At 42.9% G+C, this 19702-nt stretch overlaps 6 non-coding genes across 6 annotated transcripts; all 6 read left to right on the plus strand.

Moving 5' to 3' along the window:
- The first annotated feature begins 2185 nt into the window (after positions 1 to 2185).
- Positions 2186 to 2373, plus strand: LOC121305132. The gene has a single exon (XR_005948045.1). It is a non-coding gene; the product is annotated as a U2 spliceosomal RNA (small nuclear RNA).
- Positions 2374 to 2809: 436 nt separating this feature from the next.
- On the plus strand, positions 2810 to 2927 carry LOC121305127. Its single transcript, XR_005948040.1, has one exon. It is a non-coding gene; the product is annotated as a U5 spliceosomal RNA (small nuclear RNA).
- A 1036-nt stretch (positions 2928 to 3963) lies between these two features.
- On the plus strand, positions 3964 to 4150 carry LOC121305123. The gene has a single exon (XR_005948038.1). It is a non-coding gene; the product is annotated as a U2 spliceosomal RNA (small nuclear RNA).
- A 430-nt stretch (positions 4151 to 4580) lies between these two features.
- LOC121305128 lies at positions 4581 to 4698 on the plus strand. Its single transcript, XR_005948041.1, has one exon. It is a non-coding gene; the product is annotated as a U5 spliceosomal RNA (small nuclear RNA).
- Positions 4699 to 5668: 970 nt separating this feature from the next.
- On the plus strand, positions 5669 to 5856 carry LOC121305133. Its single transcript, XR_005948046.1, has one exon. It is a non-coding gene; the product is annotated as a U2 spliceosomal RNA (small nuclear RNA).
- A 361-nt stretch (positions 5857 to 6217) lies between these two features.
- On the plus strand, positions 6218 to 6335 carry LOC121305126. Its single transcript, XR_005948039.1, has one exon. It is a non-coding gene; the product is annotated as a U5 spliceosomal RNA (small nuclear RNA).
- Positions 6336 to 19702: the final 13367 nt, after the last annotated feature.

Raw genomic sequence — 19702 nt, forward strand, 5'->3', positions numbered from 1 at the left:
CATTAATGTAGATTAGGAATAGCAGAGGACCTAATACTGATCCCTGTGGTACACCGCTGGTTACCACACTCCATTCTGAGGTTTTTCCTCTAATCAGTACTTTCTGTTTTCTACATGTTAACCACTCCCTAATCCATGTACATGTGTTTCCTTGAATCCCAACTGCGTTCATTTTGAGAATTAATCTTTTGTGCGGGACTTTGTCAAAAGCTTTCTGGAAATCTAAATAAACCATGTCATATGCTTTGCAATTATCCATTATCGATGTTGCATCCTCAAAAAAATCAAGCAAGTTAGTTAGGCACGATCTCCCTTTCCTAAAACCATGTTGACTGTCTCCCAGGATACTGTTACCATATAGGTAATTTTCCATTTTGGATCTTATTATAGTTTCCATAAGTTTGCATATAATAGAAGTCAGGCTTACTGGTCTGTAGTTACCTGGTTCAGTTTTGTTTCCCTTTTTGTGGATCGGTATTACGTTTGCAATTTTCCAGTCTGTCGGTACCACCCCTGTGTCAAGAGACTGCTGCATGATCTTGGTTAGCGGTTTGTAAATTACTTCTTTCATTTCTTTGAGTACTACTGGGAGGATCTCATCCGGCCCAGGGGATTTGTTTATTTTAAGAGCTCCTAGTCCCTTTAACACTTCTGCCTCAGTTATGCTAAAGTTATTTAAAACTGGATAGGAACTGGATGACATGTGGGGCATGTTGTCAGTATCTTCCTTTGTAAAAACTTGTGAAAAGTAATCATTTAACATATTTGCTATTTTTTTTTCTTCCTCTACGATTTTGCCATTTGTATCTCTTAAACATTTAATCTCCTCTTTGAATGTTCTCTTGCTGTTGTAATATTGGAAAAAACATTTTGGAATTGGTTTTAGCTCCCTTAGCAATGTTTATTTCTATTTCTCTCTTGGCCTTCCTATCTTCCTTTTTGACTTGCGTTTGCAGTTCTGTGTACTCTTTCTGCGTACTTTCTTTTTGGTCCTTTTTTAATGCTCTGTAAAGTGCCTTTTTTCACTGAATATTTCTTTTAATTGATCTATTAAACCATTTTGGCAATTTAGTTTTACATTTAGATTTGTCTACTTTAGGGATATAATTGTTTTGCGCCTCTAGTACTACATTTTTGAAGAACAACCATCCTTCTTCTGTGGGTGTTTTCTCTATTTTACTCCAATCTACTTCTGTTAGTCTCTGTTTCATACCTTCATAGTTTGCTTTTCTAAAATTGTAAACCTTAGCTTTAGTCTTTACTTTTGGGGATTTAAAAAACACTTCAAATGAGACCATGTTGTGGTCTGAGTTTGCCAGTGGTTCTCTGACCTCTGTTTTAGTTATTCTATCTTCGTTATTTGAAAAGACTAAATCAAGGCATGCCTCCCCTCTAGTGGGTGCCTTCACAAATTGTGTTAGGAAGCAGTCATTTGTCATTTCCACCATTTCTATTTCATCCTTCGCGCTACCCACCGGGTTTTCCCTGGAAGTCGAGGTGACAGATTCAAAGAAATGGAAATAGAAATAGAAATTGAAATGGAAATTGAAAGCGGATTGAAGATCGTTTATGGCGTTTTGGAATGGACTGGGTTACGAGTTTGGAAACGGAAACGGTTTGATGCAGTGTTTTTGGAACGGACTGGGATAGGAATTGTATTAAGGATAGGGATATGGTTGTGACGATACGGAGTTGAAATATGTAATGGACTGGATGAAGATTTGGACAATGGATATGGTAATTTGCATATATGGTTGTGGAAAGGACTGAAAGAAGAAATGGTTTGGATTATGTTTTGGGACCGGATGAAGATATGGAGATGGACTTTTGAAAGGATCGGATCAGGATTTGGAAATGGATGGTTTTGGACTGAACTGGAAGAAGAGTTTGGATTACGGAATGGAAATGGAAATGGTTTTTGAGATGGATTTGGATTCTGGAGTGGACTGGGTATTGAGTATTGGATGAAGATTTTGTCAGGAATGGATTTGAATGGTGTCAGGATTTTGATATGGACTGGGTTATGAGAATAGGATTTTCGTGTAAGGGTTTATGTGTTTGGTTCTGTTGCATAATCTGGGAATTTAATGTGTCGGTTTTGTGGTATGTAATAAGTTTGTTTCTTTTTGTGATTATATGTATTTGTATTGTGATGTGTAAGTGTGTTTTGTGGATTTATGTATGTGTATTTTTTTCATTAAAAAAAAAAAAAAAAAAGTCTGTTCCTATCAGTTTAATATCTGATACGTCCCCCATAGGGGGACCGTCTATATTAAATAGATTTTTGGAAGCGGGAGATGGAAGCGGGGCTTGCTCCGTCCACTCCACGCATCGACCCGGTATTGCAGTACCACCGGGAACGGTGCACAGTTCTCAGAAAGGTCAAAAGAGAGAGAGAGAGAGAGAGAGAGCGCTAAAGGGTGCCCCCCCACCTCCCTTTTTCTGGGACGTGCTGTTTTCCTGCTATTTTTGTTCTTTTTTTTTTTTTTTTTTTTTTTTTTTTTAATATTTAATATTCAGGCAGGCCTAACACACGCAGCAGGCGAGTGTACCCAGAAGGCCTTGCGCTCGCGGGAGGAGGAGAGGAGCGCAGCTGTAAAGCGGATTCGGAGCTGTTGAGTGGGGCAAGCAAGGAGCCCTGGCTTTCAAGGCGGCGGCAGCAGCAGCAGCAAAGCGCCCTTTCGCCGGGGCGGAACGGCAGATGCGTTTTGGGAAGAGTTCCCTTTTTTTGTTTTGCGTGGCCTTGCTGCCGCTTGGTAGAGGGGAGGGCCTTTGGGCCGGCCGGAAGGGCTCGGCCGCCAGCAAAGGCACACTCTGGCTTTTCTACAGCTTGAATAAATCTTTCGCCTTTTACTAAAGATTTCCGTGGAGAGGAGCATTTACGAGTTCGATCCAATTTTTGGAGAGCCCTTCCCCTCAGGGAGGGGCTCCACCTGGAGTTTAAAAGCAGAACGAGCACAGAAAGGGCGGTCGCCCCCGTTGGAGCCTGGCACCTACCTTTCTTTCTTTCTCTCCGCCCGAGAAGCAAGTACCACGGCTTCCCTGGCGGGCGGCCGCGCCCGGGGCGTTTGGCCAAAACCATTGTGGGCATCGCTTCTCAGCCTCTTGGTTCAGATCATGTGTGTGTGTAGAGTCACAGCACTGGCCGGAGCTTGGCTGAGATCAAGGCGTTCCCTGGAAGTGGAGGTGACAGATTCAAAGAAATGGAAATAGAAATAGAAATAGAAATAGAAATAGAAATAGAAATAGAAATAGAAATAGAAATAGAAATAGAAATAGAAATAGAAATGGAAATGGAAATGGAAATTGAAAGCGGATTGAAGATCGTTTATGGAGTTTTGGAATGGACTGGGTTATGAGTTTGGAAACGGAAACGGTTTGATGCAGTGTTTTTGGAACGGACTGGGATAGGAATTGTATTAAGGATATGGTTGTGACGATACGGAGTTGAAATATGTAATGGACTGGATGAAGATTTGGACAATGGATATGGTAATTTGCATATATGGTTGTGGAAAGGATTGGCAGAAGGTATGGAACGGACTGAAAGAAGAAATGGTTTTGGATTATGTTTTGGGACCGGATGAAGATATGGAGATGGACTTTTGAAAGGATCGGATCAGGATTTGGAAATGGATGGTTTTGGACTGAACTGGAAGAAGAGTTTGGATTACGGAATGTAAATGGAAATGGTTTTTGAGATGGATTTGGATTCTGGAGTGGACTGGGTATTGAGTATTGGATGAAGATTTTGTCAGGAATGGATTTGAATGGTGTCAGGATTTTGATATGGACTGGGTTATGAGAATAGGATTTTCGTGTAAGGGTTTATGTGTTTGGTTCTGTTGCATAATCTGGGAATTTAATGTGTCGGTTTTGTGGTATGTAATAAGTTTGTTTCTTTTTGTGATTATATGTATTTGTATTGTGATGTGTAAGTGTGTTTTGTGGATTTATGTATGTGTATTTTTTTCATTAATAATAAAAAAAAAAAGTCTGTTCCTATCAGTTTAATATCTCATACGTCCCCCATAGGGGGACCGTCTATATTAAATTGATTTTAGGAAGCGGGAGATGGAAGCGGGGCTTGCTCCGTCCACTCCACGCATCGACCCGGTATTGCAGTACCACCGGGAACGGTGCACAGTTCTCAGAAAGGTCAAAAGAGAGAGAGAGAGAGAGAGCGCTAAAGGGTGCCCCCCCCCCCACCTCCCTTTTTCTGGGACGTGCTGTTTTCCCGCTATTTTTGTTTTTTTTTTTTTTTTTTTTTTTTTAAATATTTAATATTCAGGCAGGCCTAACACACGCAGCAGGCGAGTGTACCCAGAAGGCCTTGCACTCGCGGGAGGAGGAGAGTAGTGCAGCTGTAAAGCGGATTCGGAGCTGTTGAGTGGGGCAAGCAAGGAGCCCTGGCTTTCAAGGCGGCGGCAGCAGCAGCAGCAAAGCGCCCTTTCGCCGGGGCGGAACGGCAGATGCGTTTTGGGAAGAGTTCCCTGTTTTTGTTTTGCGTGGCCTTGCTGCCGCTTGGCAGAGGGGAGGGCCTTTGGGCCGGCCGGAAGGGCTCGGCCGCCAGCAAAGGCACATTCTGGCTTTTCTACAGCTTGAATAAATCTTTCGCCTTTTACTAAAGATTTCCGTGGAGAGGAGCATTTACGAGTTCGATCCAATTTTTGGAGAGCCCTTCCCCTCAGGGAGGGGCTCCACCTGGAGTTTAAAAGCAGAACGAGCACAGAAAGGGCGGTCGCCCCCGTTGGAGCCTGGCACCTACCTTTCTTTCTTTCTCTCCGCCCGAGAAGCAAGTACCACGGCTTCTCTGGCGGGCGGCCGCGCCCGGGGCGTTTGGCCAAAACCATTGTGGGCATCGCTTCTCGGCCTCTTGGTTCAGATCATGTGTGTGTGTAGAGTCACAGCACTGGCCGGAGCTTGGCTGAGATCAAGGCGTTCCCTGGAAGTGGAGGTGACAGATTCAAAGAAATGGAAATAGAAATAGAAATAGAAATGGAAATGGAAATTGAAAGCGGATTGAAGATCGTTTATGGAGTTTTGGAATGGACTGGGTTATGAGTTTGGAAACGGAAACGGTTTGATGCAGTGTTTTTGGAACGGACTGGGATAGGAATTGTATTAAGGATATGGTTGTGACGATACGGAGTTGAAATATGTAATGGACTGGATGAAGATTTGGACAATGGATATGGTAATTTGCATATATGGTTGTGGAAAGGATTGGCAGAAGGTATGGAACGGACTGAAAGAAGAAATGGTTTTGGATTATGTTTTGGGACCGGATGAAGATATGGAGATGGACTGTTGAAAGGATCGGATCAGGATTTGGAAATGGATGGTTTTGGACTGAACTGGAAGAAGAGTTTGGATTACGGAATGTAAATGGAAATGGTTTTTGAGATGGATTTGGATTCTGGAGTGGACTGGGTATTGAGTATTGGATGAAGATTTTGTCAGGAATGGATTTGAATGGTGTCAGGATTTTGATATGGACTGGGTTATGAGAATAGGATTTTCGTGTAAGGGTTTATGTGTTTGGTTCTGTTGCATAATCTGGGAATTTAATGTGTCGGTTTTGTGGTATGTAATAAGTTTGTTTCTTTTTGTGATTATATGTATTTGTATTGTGATGTGTAAGTGTGTTTTGTGGATTTATGTATGTGTATTTTTTTCATTAATAAAAAAAAAAAAAAAGTCTGTTCCTATCAGTTTAATATCTGATACGTCCCCCATAGGGGGACCGTCTATATTAAATAGATTTTTGGAAGCGGGAGATGGAAGCGGGGCTTGCTCCGTCCACTCCACGCATCGACCCGGTATTGCAGTACCACCGGGAACGATGCACAGTTCTCAGAAAGGTCAACAGAGAGAGAGAGATAGAGAGAGAGAGCGCTTTTTTTTTTTTAAATATTTAATATTCAGGCAGGCCTAACACACGCAGCAGGCGAGTGTACCCAGAAGGCCTTGCGCTCGCGGGAGGAGGAGAGTAGCGCAGCTGTAAAGCGGATTCGGAGCTGTTGAGTGGGGCAAGCAAGGAGCCCTGGCTTTCAAGGCGGCGGCAGCAGCAGCAGCAAAGCGCCCTTTCGCCGGGGCGGAACGGCAGATGCGTTTTGGGAAGAGTTCCCTGTTTTTGTTTTGCGTGGCCTTGCTGCCGCTTGGCAGAGGGGAGGGCCTTTGGGCCGGCCGGAAGGGCTTGGCCGCCAACAAAGGCACACTCTGGCTTCTCTACAGCTTGAATAAATCTTTCGCCTTTTACTAAAGATTTCCGTGGAGAGGAGCATTTACGAGTTCGATCCAATTTTTGGAGAGCCCTTCCCCTCAGGGAGGGGCTCCACCTGGAGTTTAAAAGCAGAACGAGCACAGAAAGGACAATCGCCCCCGTTGGAGCCCGGCACCTACCTTTCTTTCTTTCCCTCCGCCCGAGAGGCAAGTACCACGGCTTCTCTGGCGGGCGGCCGCGCCCAGGGCGTTTGGCCAAAACCATTGTGGGCATCGCTTCTTGGTCTCTTGGCTCAGATCCAATTTATGTGGCTTGACCGCAGCAGAGGATTGTGTGAAGAAGGAGAAGGAGAAGGAGAAGGAGAAGGCGATGGCGTCGGCATCGGCGGAAGATTCATCGGCCCAAGGGGTGCGATTGCTGAACACGGTCAGGTTTAACTTGAAGAAGAAAGATGTAGTGCTACCGGTGCTGGGAAGGACAGATTTTGCAAGTAAGATTGTGCTGGGAAATCTTGGATGTTCTACCGCGGATATCTACTGCCTACAGGATGTTACATCTCGTTGGATATTCGATGTGACGTTCTCAACTGCAAGTACCTGCTCAAAAGTATGGAAGAAATGTCTTGAAGGTAAAGACTTCGTTCGTTTGTCAGATTTTGTGATTGAGCCTTTGTTTGTAAGGGAGATTAGACCTTTAACGGTTCATATGTACAACCCTTTTGTTCAAGATGAGGACATTGTCACCTGTCTGAAAAGGTTTTGTGACGTTTTAAGCTTTGGTTCCAAAATCAGAGATTCACTGGGGATTTGGAATGCTAAGAGACAGTTCCGTGTAAGGCTGAGGCCCTGCAGTACAGTGGAAGGAGGGGTGATACATCCACCAGCCTCCTTTTCAATTGGCGGGAACAGGGGGTATTTATACTACCCGGGTCAGCCGATAGATGTCAGAAGTGTGAAAGGGAGGGACACACTGCAGAGGCATGTGTGGCTGATTTCTGCAGGAAATGCCAGACGGAGGGTCACACAGCATCTGGATGTGCGTCTCCTGTGGAGTGTAATCTGTGTGGTTCTCAGGAGCAGGTTTTTAAGAACTGTCCACACAGGGTCGAAGTTATGCGGAGGCTCTTCGCTCGGCTTCGGAGGATCCAAGGGGTGCCTGTTCTATTCCGGTTGTTCGGGCTTCCATATCTGGAGAGGTGTCCGAGGCTGTGGACGCTGCTCCGGGTGCTAGTCTTTCTGCGGGTCCTGCTGCTGCTCTTCCTGCTGCGCCAGTGGCTGGTCAGGTTGTGGTTCCTGTTGCTGCTGCGGCCGCTGCCGTGGCTCCTGTGGTCTCTGTTTCTGCTGCAGGTTCCGCTGGCGTCGTGGCCGAGGCTGGTGGTGATGTTGATTTCAGCCAGGTTTCCTGTGTCCTTGCAACTGCTGTTGCTGGAGCATCTTCGGGGGTTGCTGGTGGCAGTAGTTCATGGGGTGATATAATGGATACTCAGGAGTCAGAGGTTAGGTATTCTGCAACGATCCTTGATCCCAGAGTGAAGAGCAGCCGAAAGGAAATAGACTTAGAGGATGAACAGGCTGCAAAAATCAGCAGATCTGATTCCAGTGTGTCAGTTTCTGCTTATGTTGGTAATGAGGATATTTCAGACTTTATGGAGTCTTCAGACTCTGGGGGGGTGCCAGGATGTTCTCAAGGTTTTGAGTTCGGGACTTCTGACTCTTCAGTTGGCTCGGACGGAGGTGCCAGTCCAGGTCTTGAAATTGATACTGTCTCCCCTGCCTCTGTGAACTCAGAGGACATGTGTTTTGGGAATGTACAGGTTTTTTGTGACATCACCGGTATGCCTAAAGGTGCCCCGAGTAGGCCAGACTCTTAACAGTTTGTGCTTTGTGTGTTTTTTTCTTTGTTTTTCTTTCCTTTTTAATGATTAGCCTATAGTATATGTCCATTAATGTTCGCAGTGTGAAAAGCACTGTTAGGTTGGTCTCAATTCTTTCTTTCCTGGCCTCTCAGAATTGTGATGTCTTTTTTTTACAGGAATGTTCCATTCCTCATGGGGCTCGGAATCTATCGAAGTGGTGGTCTTATGGGCCTTCCATCTGGTCTGGGGGGAATGATTGCAAATCTTCAGGGGTGGCGGTTCTTTTTAAAGGGAAAGATTTCAACATTTTGGAAAGGAAAGAAGTGGTACCTGGCCATCTATTGTTAGTTGATATTCTGTACAAGGATTTCCCTTCCAGGTTAATTAATGTATATGCATCCCCCTTTAAAAATGAAAGATATGATTTATTTTAGTCGGTTCCTCCCTATTTAGTGGTTTCTAAGCCTGTTATTTTGGTGGGGGATTTCAATTGTGTAATTGATCCAGATGGTAGATCTGGTTCATCAAGTGTTAAGCTGGATAAATCATCTCTCTTTTTAAGCAACATGGTGAAGTCTGCTCGATTGGTGGATGTGGGTAAACAGGCCGGGATGTTTACTTGGGCCCGAGCAGATGGGTCTGCAGCTTCACATATTGATTTCTTTTTTCTTTCCCCTGTGTTTAACATTCAAAGCTGTTCGACTTTACCAGTTTTCTTTTCAGACCACAAAGCTTTATGTTTTACAGCTGATATTCCCTGTTCTTCAGGGCGTGGGGTCTGGAAGTTGAACGTGGACCTCTTGTCTGAGAAAAATGTTAATGAACTAAAGGAGTATTTTGTAAATTGGAGGTCACTTAAATGCTGTTTTGAATGTCTGGGAGATTGATGGGAACATGTGAAGATGAAAATTAAGAGTTTTTTTATTAAAAAAAGTAGAGTTGAATAGAATGAAAAAGAGGGGTTTTGTTAAAGTACAAGCCCAGTTACAATCTTTGTTTGTTTTGTTGGAGTCTGGTTGGGAGGTGAGGGAAGAAATAGAGGGTGCCAAGGCTGAGTTAAAGAAGTTTTTTCAAGAAGAGGCCAAAAAGATCATGTTTAGATCTAAGGTCGAAACGCTAGAAAAAGATTAAACTTGTAGCAGGTTCTTTTTTAAAAAGGTTCATGCAAATGTGTCTAGTGTTTCTGAAGTGTATGACTCCCAACAGAATGTGATGAAATCTAAAATTGATATTCTAAATGTTATTGGAGATTTTTATTCATCTTTGTATTCTGAGAAAACATCTAACCCAGATTTATGTGAGTTGTTTTTTTCCAAGATCCCTAACACCTTGGAGGAGGATGATTCTAAAAATTTTTTGGGCAGGCCACTTTCTCTGTCAGAGTTGGGGGAGGCGGTCAAGTCTTGTAAAAAGAATAAGACCCCTGGTGGTGATGGGCTGCCGGTGGAGCTGTACTTGGCTCTGTGGGAGGTAATTTGGCCTGATCTCTTAGAAGTTTATAATGAATTCCTGGATAGTGGGAAAATGCCAGCTTCACTTCGAGAGGGTGTGATTACACTAATTTATAAAAAGAAAGGAGATAGATTGGACATAAAAAATTGGCGTCCAATCACTTTGTTATGCGTAGATTATAAGCTTTTAGCAAAGGTAATGGCTAATAGGTTAAAAACAGTAATTAAGAACATAAGAACATAAGAACATAAGAAAGTTTACAAACGAGAGGAGGCCATTCGGCCCATCTTGCTCGTTTGGTTGTTAGTAGCTTATTGATCCCAAAATCTCATCAAGCAGCTTCTTGAAGGATCCCAGGGTGTCAGCTTCAACAACATTATTGGGGAGTTGATTCCAGACCCTCACAATTCTCTGTGTAAAAAAGTGTCTCCTATTTTCTGTTCTGAATGCACCTTTGTCTAATCTCCATTTGTGACCCCTGGTCCTTGTTTCTTTTTTCAGGCTGAAAAAGTCCCTTGGGTCGACACTGTCAATACCTTTTAGAATTTTGAATGCTTGAATTAGGTCGCCACGTAGTCTTCTTTGTTCAAGACTGAACAGATTCAATTCTTTTAGCCTGTCTGCATATGACATGCCTTTTAAGCCCGGAATAATTCTGGTCGCTCTTCTTTGCACTCTTTCTAGAGCAGCAATATCTTTTTTATAGCGAGGTGACCAGAACTGCACACAATATTCAAGATGAGGTCTTACAAGTGCATTGTACAGTTTTAACATTACTTCCCTTGATTTAAATTCAACACTTTTCACAATGTATCCGAGCATCTTGTTAGCCTTTTTTATAGCTTCCCCACATTGCCTAGATGAAGACATTTCTGAGTCAACAAAAACTCCTAGGTCTTTTTCACAGATTCCTTCTCCAATTTCAATATCTCCCATATGATATTTATAATGTATATTTTTATTTCCTGCGTGCAGTACCTTACACTTTTCTCTATTAAATGTCATTTGCCATGTGTCTGCCCAGTTCTGAATCTTGTCTAGATCATTTTGAATGACCTTTGCTGCTGCAACAGTGTTTGCCACTCCTCCTACTTTTGTGTCGTCTGCAAATTTAACAAGTTTGCTTACTATACCAGAATCTAAATCATTAATGTAGATTAGGAATAGCAGAGGACCTAATACTGATCCCTGTGGTACACCGCTGGTTACCACACTCCATTCTGAGGTTTTTCCTCTAATCAGTACTTTCTGTTTTCTACATGTTAACCACTCCCTAATCCATGTACATGTGTTTCCTTGAATCCCAACTGCGTTCAGTTTGAGAATTAATCTTTTGTGCGGGACTTTGTCAAAAGCTTTCTGGAAATCTAAATAAACCATGTCATATGCTTTGCAATTATCTATTATCGATGTTGCATCCTCAAAAAAATCAAGCAAGTTAGTTAGGCACGATCTCCCTTTCCTAAAACCATGTTGACTGTCTCCCAGGATACTGTTACCATATAGGTAATTTTCCATTTTGGATCTTATTATAGTTTCCATAAGTTTGCATATAATAGAAGTCAGGCTTACTGGTCTGTAGTTACCTGGTTCAGTTTTGTTTCCCTTTTTGTGGATCGGTATTACGTTTGCAATTTTCCAGTCTGTCGGTACCACCCCTGTGTCAAGAGACTGCTGCATGATCTTGGTTAGCGGTTTGTAAATTACTTCTTTCATTTCTTTGAGTACTACTGGGAGGATCTCATCCGGCCCAGGGGATTTGTTTATTTTAAGAGCTCCTAGTCCCTTTAACACTTCTGCCTCAGTTATGCTAAAGTTATTTACTGGAACTGGATGACATGTGGAGCATGTTGTCAGTATCTTCCTTTGTAAAAACTTGTGCAAAGTAATCATTTAACATATTTGCTATTTTTTTTTTCTTCATCTACGATTTTGCCATTTGTATCTCTTAAACATTTAATCTCCTCTTTGAATGTTCTCTTGCTGTTGTAATATTGGAAAAACATTTTGGAATTGGTTTTAGCTCCCTTAGCAATGTTTATTTCTATTTCTCTCTTGGCCTTTCTAACTTCCTTTTTGACTTGCGTTTGCAGTTCTGTGTACTCTTTCTGCGTACTTTCTTTTTGGTCCTTTTTTAATGCTCTGTAAAGTGCCTTTTTTCGCTGAATATTTTTTTTAATTGATCTATTAAACCATTTTGGCAATTTAGTTTTACATTTAGATTTGTCTACTTTAGGGATATAATTGTTTTGCGCCTCTAGTACTACATTTTTGAAGAACAACCATCCTTCTTCTGTGGGTGTTTTCTCTATTTTACTCCAATCTACTTTTGTTAGTCTCTGTTTCATACCTTCATAGTTTGCTTTTCTAAAGTTGTAAACCTTAGCTTTAGTCTTTACTTTTGGGGATTTAAAAAACACTTCAAATGAGGCCATGTTGTGGTCTGAGTTTGCCAGTGGTTCTCTGACCTCTGTTTTAGTTATTCTATCTTCGTTATTTGAAAAGACTAAATCAAGGCATGCCTCCCCTCTAGTGGGTGCCTTCACAAATTGTGTTAGGAAGCAGTCATTTGTCATTTCCACCATTTCTATTTCATCCTTCGCGCTACCCACCGGGTTTTCCCATTTTATTTGGGGGAAGTTGAAATCCCCCATTAGTATGGCTTCTCCTTAGCTACACACATTTCTAATGTCATTGTATAACAGATTATTGTGCTCACCGTCTGAATCTGGCGGTCTATAGCATGCTTCTATTATTATGCCTTTTGAATTTTTGTCTGTTATTCTGACCCATATTGATTCGGTTTTATTTTCTTTGTCCAGGTTTAACACCTGGGCTTCAAGACTGTTTCTTATGTATAGCGCTACCCCTCCTCCTCTTCTGTCCTGCCTGTCTTTCCTATACAGTGTATACCCACAAATATTATATTCGTCCCCATCACTCTCAGACAACCATGTTTCTGTAACACCTATCACATCAGAGTTACCTGTTAGTGCAGTAGCTTCAAGTTCTAGAATTTTGTTTCTGATACTTCTAGCATTTAGATAAATACATTTAATGGTTGTCTTATCTGAGTTGTTGTTCTTGTTTTGATGCGGTCTCCCTTCTGTTTTTTTGTTGATTTCTCCCCCCTTCCTTTCTAGTTTAAATGCTTCTGAACCTGCTCGAGGATCTTTTCTCCAAGTAGACTGGTTCCCTTGTTATTTAAATGCAGTCCATCCCGTCTATACAGATAGTCCTCGTTGTAGAATGTGGTCCAATGATCAAGATAGGTGAAGCCTTCCTGTGTGCACCACGTCTTCAGCCATGCGTTTTGATTAATTATTTCCAGCTGTCCATATGGTCCTTTGCAAGGTGCCGGTAGTATACCAGAAAATACCACAGTTTTGGTTTTCTCTTTTAATTTCCTTCCTAGCTCTCTGAATTTGTTTTGCAGGGATTTTGGTCTGTCTCTTCCAATGTTGTTTGTACCGATGTGGACGACTACTACCGGGTCGTCTCCTGTTCGTTCTAGGAGCCTGTCCACGTTTTCAGTGATGTGCTTGACCGAGGCTCCCGGAAGGCAGCACACTATTGTAGTAAGGGGGTCCAAACTGCGAACTGAACTTGCTGTGTTTCTCAATATGGAGTCCCCAACAATCATGACCTCCCTTCTTTTTGCTGTCTGGTCACCACTGTCAATAGGGTCCTGGATGTTGTTCCTTTCATTCTCTTGTTGTTGGTTCTGCTCATCAAAATTCTGAAGTGACTCAAATCTGTTGGTTGTTTTGATTTCTGGTGGTTGTGTTTGACGAAGTTTCTTTTTTTCCCTGCTTCTGCCTACCTGAACCCAGCTGTTCTGACTTTCTATCTCCCTGGTGGCTTTCAGTCTGTTAGGGGTGATGCAGACTTCCATGAATTGTGGGTGTGCCAGTTCCTCAAGATCCTGTTGCTGTCTCACTTCTTCCAGCTCCATTTCTAGCATACTTACTAGTTTATGCAAATCCTGGATTGCGCGGCACTTTACGCACACTTGGTTTAGCTCTGCTGGGTTTTCTCGGATTTCCCACATCAAGCAGGTGTCACAGATTACTGGCTTGAAGACCATGTTGAGGTTTTTTTTTTTGAAGTTTAGTTTCTTCTGCAGCTGTCAACCTGCTTTCAAACTGCTTCTAAACTGCTCTGTACTTTTCCACGCCTGTACTTCTCCCACTCGTTGTCGCTGGGAAGACTGCCTCGTTTAACTGCGTTGTTGTGCTGTGCTGTCGGCTCCTCCCCTCGCCCGTGTCTCAGAACGGCACTGAATTTGAATCAGCTGATCCGAGTTTCAGCTTGTTTGTTATTAGAAAAACACACGCGGCTGTTTGACTTTGAGCTGCTGCTGTGTTTCCCCAAAGTCCTCTGTTTTCTCATTAAAGCAAAGAAATCAAGCTCTACAGTTGCTATCCATTGGTTAAACTGATAGAGGAGACAGGTTTAGGGGGTAAGGACAAAGAATTGTGTGCTGCGTGCCAAATCCTGATAGGAGTGAAGGAACCAAACAGGATAACAGTATCAACCAACGATCATTTGGGTGCGATTTTACAATGTTTAGTAAGGAATTTGTGAAAGGAAGGGGGAAGGGCAGAATGTTTCAGTACACCATTAGGTTGGGTCAGATGTCCCGGGGCAGTGGGGGAATGGTAGAAGAAGGGCAATGCCTGCTTGCTTGCTAGGTCATAAATTCTAGGCCGAAGTGAACATAACAACCGCAACGGAGGGGGCAATCATGCCCCACAGCTATCCTTTATTGGTTGAGTGTATGAGTTTAGGGGGTAGGGATGGATGAATTGTCTGCTGCATGCTAAATCCTGATAGGAGCAGATGATTTTATGTAGAAACTATATAACCCATGTATGTGCTTTACCCCGGCAGAATACATTAGTTATTGATGAAGTGACTGTTATTCTCCGGAGCGCTCTGTATTTTTATGACCACTGCAGTAAACCTTTGATGCAAAAATCGGTGGCTACTGATTATCTCTGACATCTATGCACTTTATTTTGCGACCCTACAAATTGGCGTTGTCGGCAGGATTCCAGAATGTTCGTTGCGCTTCTGTTGGTGTGCAGACTCGTGATTAGATGTCTGGGGTAAGCGATACCGTTTGAGTGCGTGGCGGGTGAATTGGAATCAAAAACCTGTGGGTTGTGAAGTTGCATAGGTGTAATGAGTAAAAGGTATTGAGTGTGTTCATTTGGTTGTAACTAGGTAGTGGAGTGTGTGTCTGGTAGGCACCGTCACTGCATAGTTAGTACTGTAGCTCTAGTAACGGGGGGGGGGGGGGGGTCTCTGTGAAGGGGGGGGATTAAAAAAATATATCTAAGTAGCGAGCAGAGCACTCTCAGGGAGTATATTGAAGAAGGAGGCGGACGATATAGATTTAAAAAAATATATCTAAGTAGCGAGCAGAAGATATAGCTCTCAGGGAGTATATTGAAGAAGGAGGCGGACGATATAGATTTAAAAAAATATATCTAAGTAGCGAGCAGAAGATATAGCTCTCAGGGAGTATATTGAAGAAGGAGGCGGACGATATAGATTAAAAAAATATATCTAAGTAGCGACCAGAAGATATAGCTCTCAGGGAGTATATTGAAGAAGGAGGCAGACGATATAGAGTGCGAGGGTACTTCGCAAACAGCAGGAAGAAAGCACTAAAAAAAAAAGGGTTGGCAATCAGACAGCCCAGACCACAAGCAGACTAAGTGGTTTCAAAAAGGAACAAAGGACTTGGTACAGTGCCAAAAGGGCTTTGGCTGAACCCGATCTTGATGTAAAATCAAGGGGAGAAGAAAAGGACGAAAAAGATTGGGGTTATTTAGAGTGGAAAGCCAGAGAATGGCAGGGAGAATAATATTTGGTTTCTAAAATCCAGAATTAAATCAACGTTTTATTTTCAAGAGTCTGCATATTGATGATTGTTTAATTTGTATTGAACTAAACAGGGAAATATAGTTTTCTTGAATGGAGAACACTTGGTTTAATGAAGCACCAAAGTTACTAGTAGTAATTGGTTTTATTTGCACATATACGAGATGTTTTGTTTATGTTGGACACAATTAATTTTGTATGGAGCTTCTAAAAGGAGAGGTGATGATAACTAGATTAATGTGGTAACTGAGACATTAATAAATCATGTATAACGCAATGATAGTATAAGTCAGGGACTCAAAGTGAAACAAAATAAGGGATCTAGACGAGAACATTAAAAATATTTTCGTGACAGATACTAGTGTGTGTGTTGTAAAGGACAGTTGTATTGTGTTTGTGGCCACCCCTGCTAGCAAGCTGTATGGTTGTGAAGATTATACCATACATGTAACACTATAGGCATATTTCAAGTAGCAACAGTTGAGCATAATGTGGAGTCTCTGAACTGGGTGTTACATATGTATGTAATATATGTTTGTCTGTTGGCTATTATATGTTGACCTATTTGTGAGTTAGGACAACCTGTTAATAGGAAAAACCTCTTACATATACTGTCATGAAGTGGGGCGGATGAGGGTATTGGCATAAAACCCTAGTTAAAGTCCATGAGCGCACCCACAATGTGTAAATTTAAGGTGCAAAAGAAAACAAACCATTAATAAATCCACGAAGTACAGTAACTTGTCATACTGGGAAATTATATTGGTAAGAAGTCAGTTTAGTATGATAATTTTATTAATAAATTGCTTGGGTTAGATTGGTTTTGTTTAAGCAAAAGATAAAGCAACATTTCAGAAAAGGCAGATGTTTAACACTATGTGACCTTTACATAAGTATGAGTGGGAACACGTAAACTGTGTTCACGAAATAGCCGAGTGCAGCTCAGAATGTGAAAAGGGACAGAATCTGTCACAGTTTGAGAACGGAAAGCTTTAGTTCAGGAGGGGATATAAGAGAGTGGATTAAAATAAAATATGGATCGCAACGGCGATGCAATAGGACTGGAAGCAGAAGTTTAGCTCAAAGAAGCAGTGCAAGATAAAATTCTGGGCGTGTTGCCAGAGAGCAGGCAATATGCAGATAAGGTGCCTGGGCAGTTGTCCAGCAGCAGAGGTGTGTTAATAATAGATGTTGAAGGCACAGCTCACAGCTGCGAAATCACACCAAGTTTTAGAATGAATACGATTTTAAGCAATGCTTTAATTATGGCCGTATTGATACTTAAAGATGATGTGTTGGAAAGTGGTAGTGGCTACAGGAAAGTCTGAAACGGCAGAAGAACCGCAAGGAGATTACAGTGAATATGTAAGAATGTTGCAACGGCTGCAGGTACAGATAGGGGAGCGACGTGCGGTGGTCTCGGTCGGAGCAAAGGGGGGGGGGGAGGTAAGAGGCCACCCATGTAAAATGTTAGTTGATACTGGGGCTGGAATCTGCCAATCACGGTAACAAAGGAGTTTGTAGTAATCGAAGGAGTCAATGGAGGTACGTAAATAGCATTTAGAACTGAACCCGTGGAATTTGTAAGTGGATCACAATCCGCGTTAGTCGAAATGTATCATGCTAAAACGCATGAGCAAAACATTTTAGAGTTAGATGTAATGTATGTCTTATCTTTCCCTCTCACGCTCCAGGACGTGACTGAGCAGTACCCGGAAGTGTGGGCTCTGCACAGCAATGGCTGCGGTAAGGCAGTGGGCATGCTTATCACAATTGAAGGAGACACCCATCTTCCACAACGGCAGTACCCTGTCAAGCCTGAAGCAGTGACAGCAGTAAAGGGCATTATTACTGATTTACTAATGCAAGGGATTGTAGTCGAGTGTAACTCCCCCACAAACAGCCCAATTTGGTCAGTCCCTAAGGGAGAGGGCAAGTGGAGGCTTACAATCGACTACCAATGCTTGAATCAAGCCCTGCCAAGAGGGATATAGATAGTAGCTGACCCCCACACTATATTGACTGAAGTACCAGCTGAGGCCAGCTGGTTCTCTGTCCTTGATATAAGCAACGTATTCTGAAGCCTACATATAAGGCCTGCAGATCGATGGAAGTTTGCTTTCACGGTGCAAGGGGTCCAATACACTTGGACCGCATGCCACAGGGGTATCATAGTAGTAGTACCAGTGTCTTGCCAAGGCTCTGAGACCCTTGAAAGACAACCCGCATGGCGCTATTTTGCAATATGTGGATGACTTGTTGTTGTGTAGTACCTCTCTTACAGAAGTGAAGGAACTGCTGAGGGCCACCTTGTTGCTCCTAAAAGTCCAAGGGTTCAAGGTCAACCCAAAGAAGGCTCAGCTCTTACAACAAGAGGTAATGTACCTGGGACATATTCTCAGCTATAACAGCAAGATTATGAGCCCAGATAGAAAATTGGCCCTCACCTTGATACCCAAGCCTCAAACTGTTACTGAGTTAAGACAGTTTTTGGGTACCATTAATTACGTCAGCGAATACATACAGGACTATGCTATAGCAGCAGGACCTATGTATTCACTACTAAAAGACACACCCGAGAAATATGAAGTTATTGAGTGGACTGAGGAAGCAGAGCAGGGGTTCAATGACCTGAAACAAAAGATCAGTGAGGCCCCTGCACTAGGCATACCCAGTCCAGCTAGGGATTTTCATCTCCAAATCACAGTGAAAACACACTATACACTGTGTATGTATCCAAAAACAAAACCAAGGGCAATGGGTACACAAAACCCAGACAAAGCTCTACCAAAAATGATTGACACATGAGCTACCCCCACAAAAGGTGGCGTGTCTAACTGCAGAAGCGGATGTCCTCCAAGTGGTCAAACTGACCCCTGCGGGGTACTTGCCCACTAGGGGTTCTCCAATGGCAGCTGGCCTTGATTTATACAGCGCGTATGACTACCTGGTGCCTCCAGGAAGTCAAAGCCTCGTTTTGACAGATATACAAATAAAAGTACCACCTGAGTCCTATGCCAGGTTTGCCCTTCGTTCCAGCTTAGCAGTTAAGCATGGCATATGCATAGGGGCCTGCATAGTGGATGCCGACTATACCGGAAATGTAGGTATCCTGGTCCAAAATACTGGGGCCGAGCCCTTTGAAATTAATGCTGGCGATCGGGTAGCTCAGCTTGTATGTGAACGCATTTGCTACCCACAGATCAAGGAGGTCTCAAGCCTCCCCTCGATGGACAGAGGAGCGAGAGGATATGGATTCTCTGGAACGAAGGCATAACCATGGAATGTTTTGTGTCGAATGTATAACCATGAAGTGTTTTGTCTTGACTCATTAGATCAATCCCCGGGGACAATGCATGCAACCAGGAGGAAAAACAGGTCGTGCCTCCATACCTAGGGGCAGAACGACCTTATCCCCTTGACCAAGACTGTAATGACGTCTTTACACCCCACAATGACACCTCCCCCTCTCCTTCTACTCCTACTAACATGACTGAATATATACATCATGAGATATCGGGAGGCTAAGTGCCAGGGAGGAGGAGGCAACCGTTCCGAGAATGGAATCATACACAGCCTACTTCATGTGTGGTCCCCTACAGACCCCTATGGGATATGGCAATTAGGGTTATACAATGGTATGAATCCTCTTACGAAACTTGCCTAGACCAAATTGCCGAATTAGGAAACTTGCCTAGACCAAATTGCCAAAACTCACACATGGTGTAACATAAGAAGGGCTACAATTACAGGAAACCAAACGTGGCATCGGTGGATCCATCGGATCCCCCTTTGCCCCCCCCCCCGTCCTCAGACCTTCACCCCTTCACCACATGGGCTCATAGAGGTGGGGAAACCATTAGGGTTCATTGAAGAGGTGGTATGGCATCGAGTCATAGTACATTGTGATTACTCATTAAAACTGTTCCAGACCAAGTGTTCTGATTTCTCATCTCTAACTAAGGTATTCTTAGACCAGATGAAAAATGCACTCACCAGATATGTAGAATAGAGTACTTACCAGTCTACTGATATCCCTAAACTGCACAAGTGAGAAATTCTATCTGAAGCAGCTGGTTGGTTTGGGGCAGCTCAGTCCACTATGAATAATGTACATAATAATGTAATAATGTAATAAATACAGCTACTTGGGTACATCATAATGTTGTTGCTATTAAACTGGTGGTGAAATCTCTTAAGGACTTAATTATGGCTGTAATGACAGATGTAAATATTACACAACATGAAGATATTATAAAATGGGGACCCTCATGGTG

The sequence above is a fragment of the Polyodon spathula genome, chromosome 41 (assembly GCF_017654505.1).
Source record: "Polyodon spathula isolate WHYD16114869_AA chromosome 41, ASM1765450v1, whole genome shotgun sequence".
In the NCBI taxonomy this organism is placed as follows: domain Eukaryota; kingdom Metazoa; phylum Chordata; class Actinopteri; order Acipenseriformes; family Polyodontidae; genus Polyodon; species Polyodon spathula.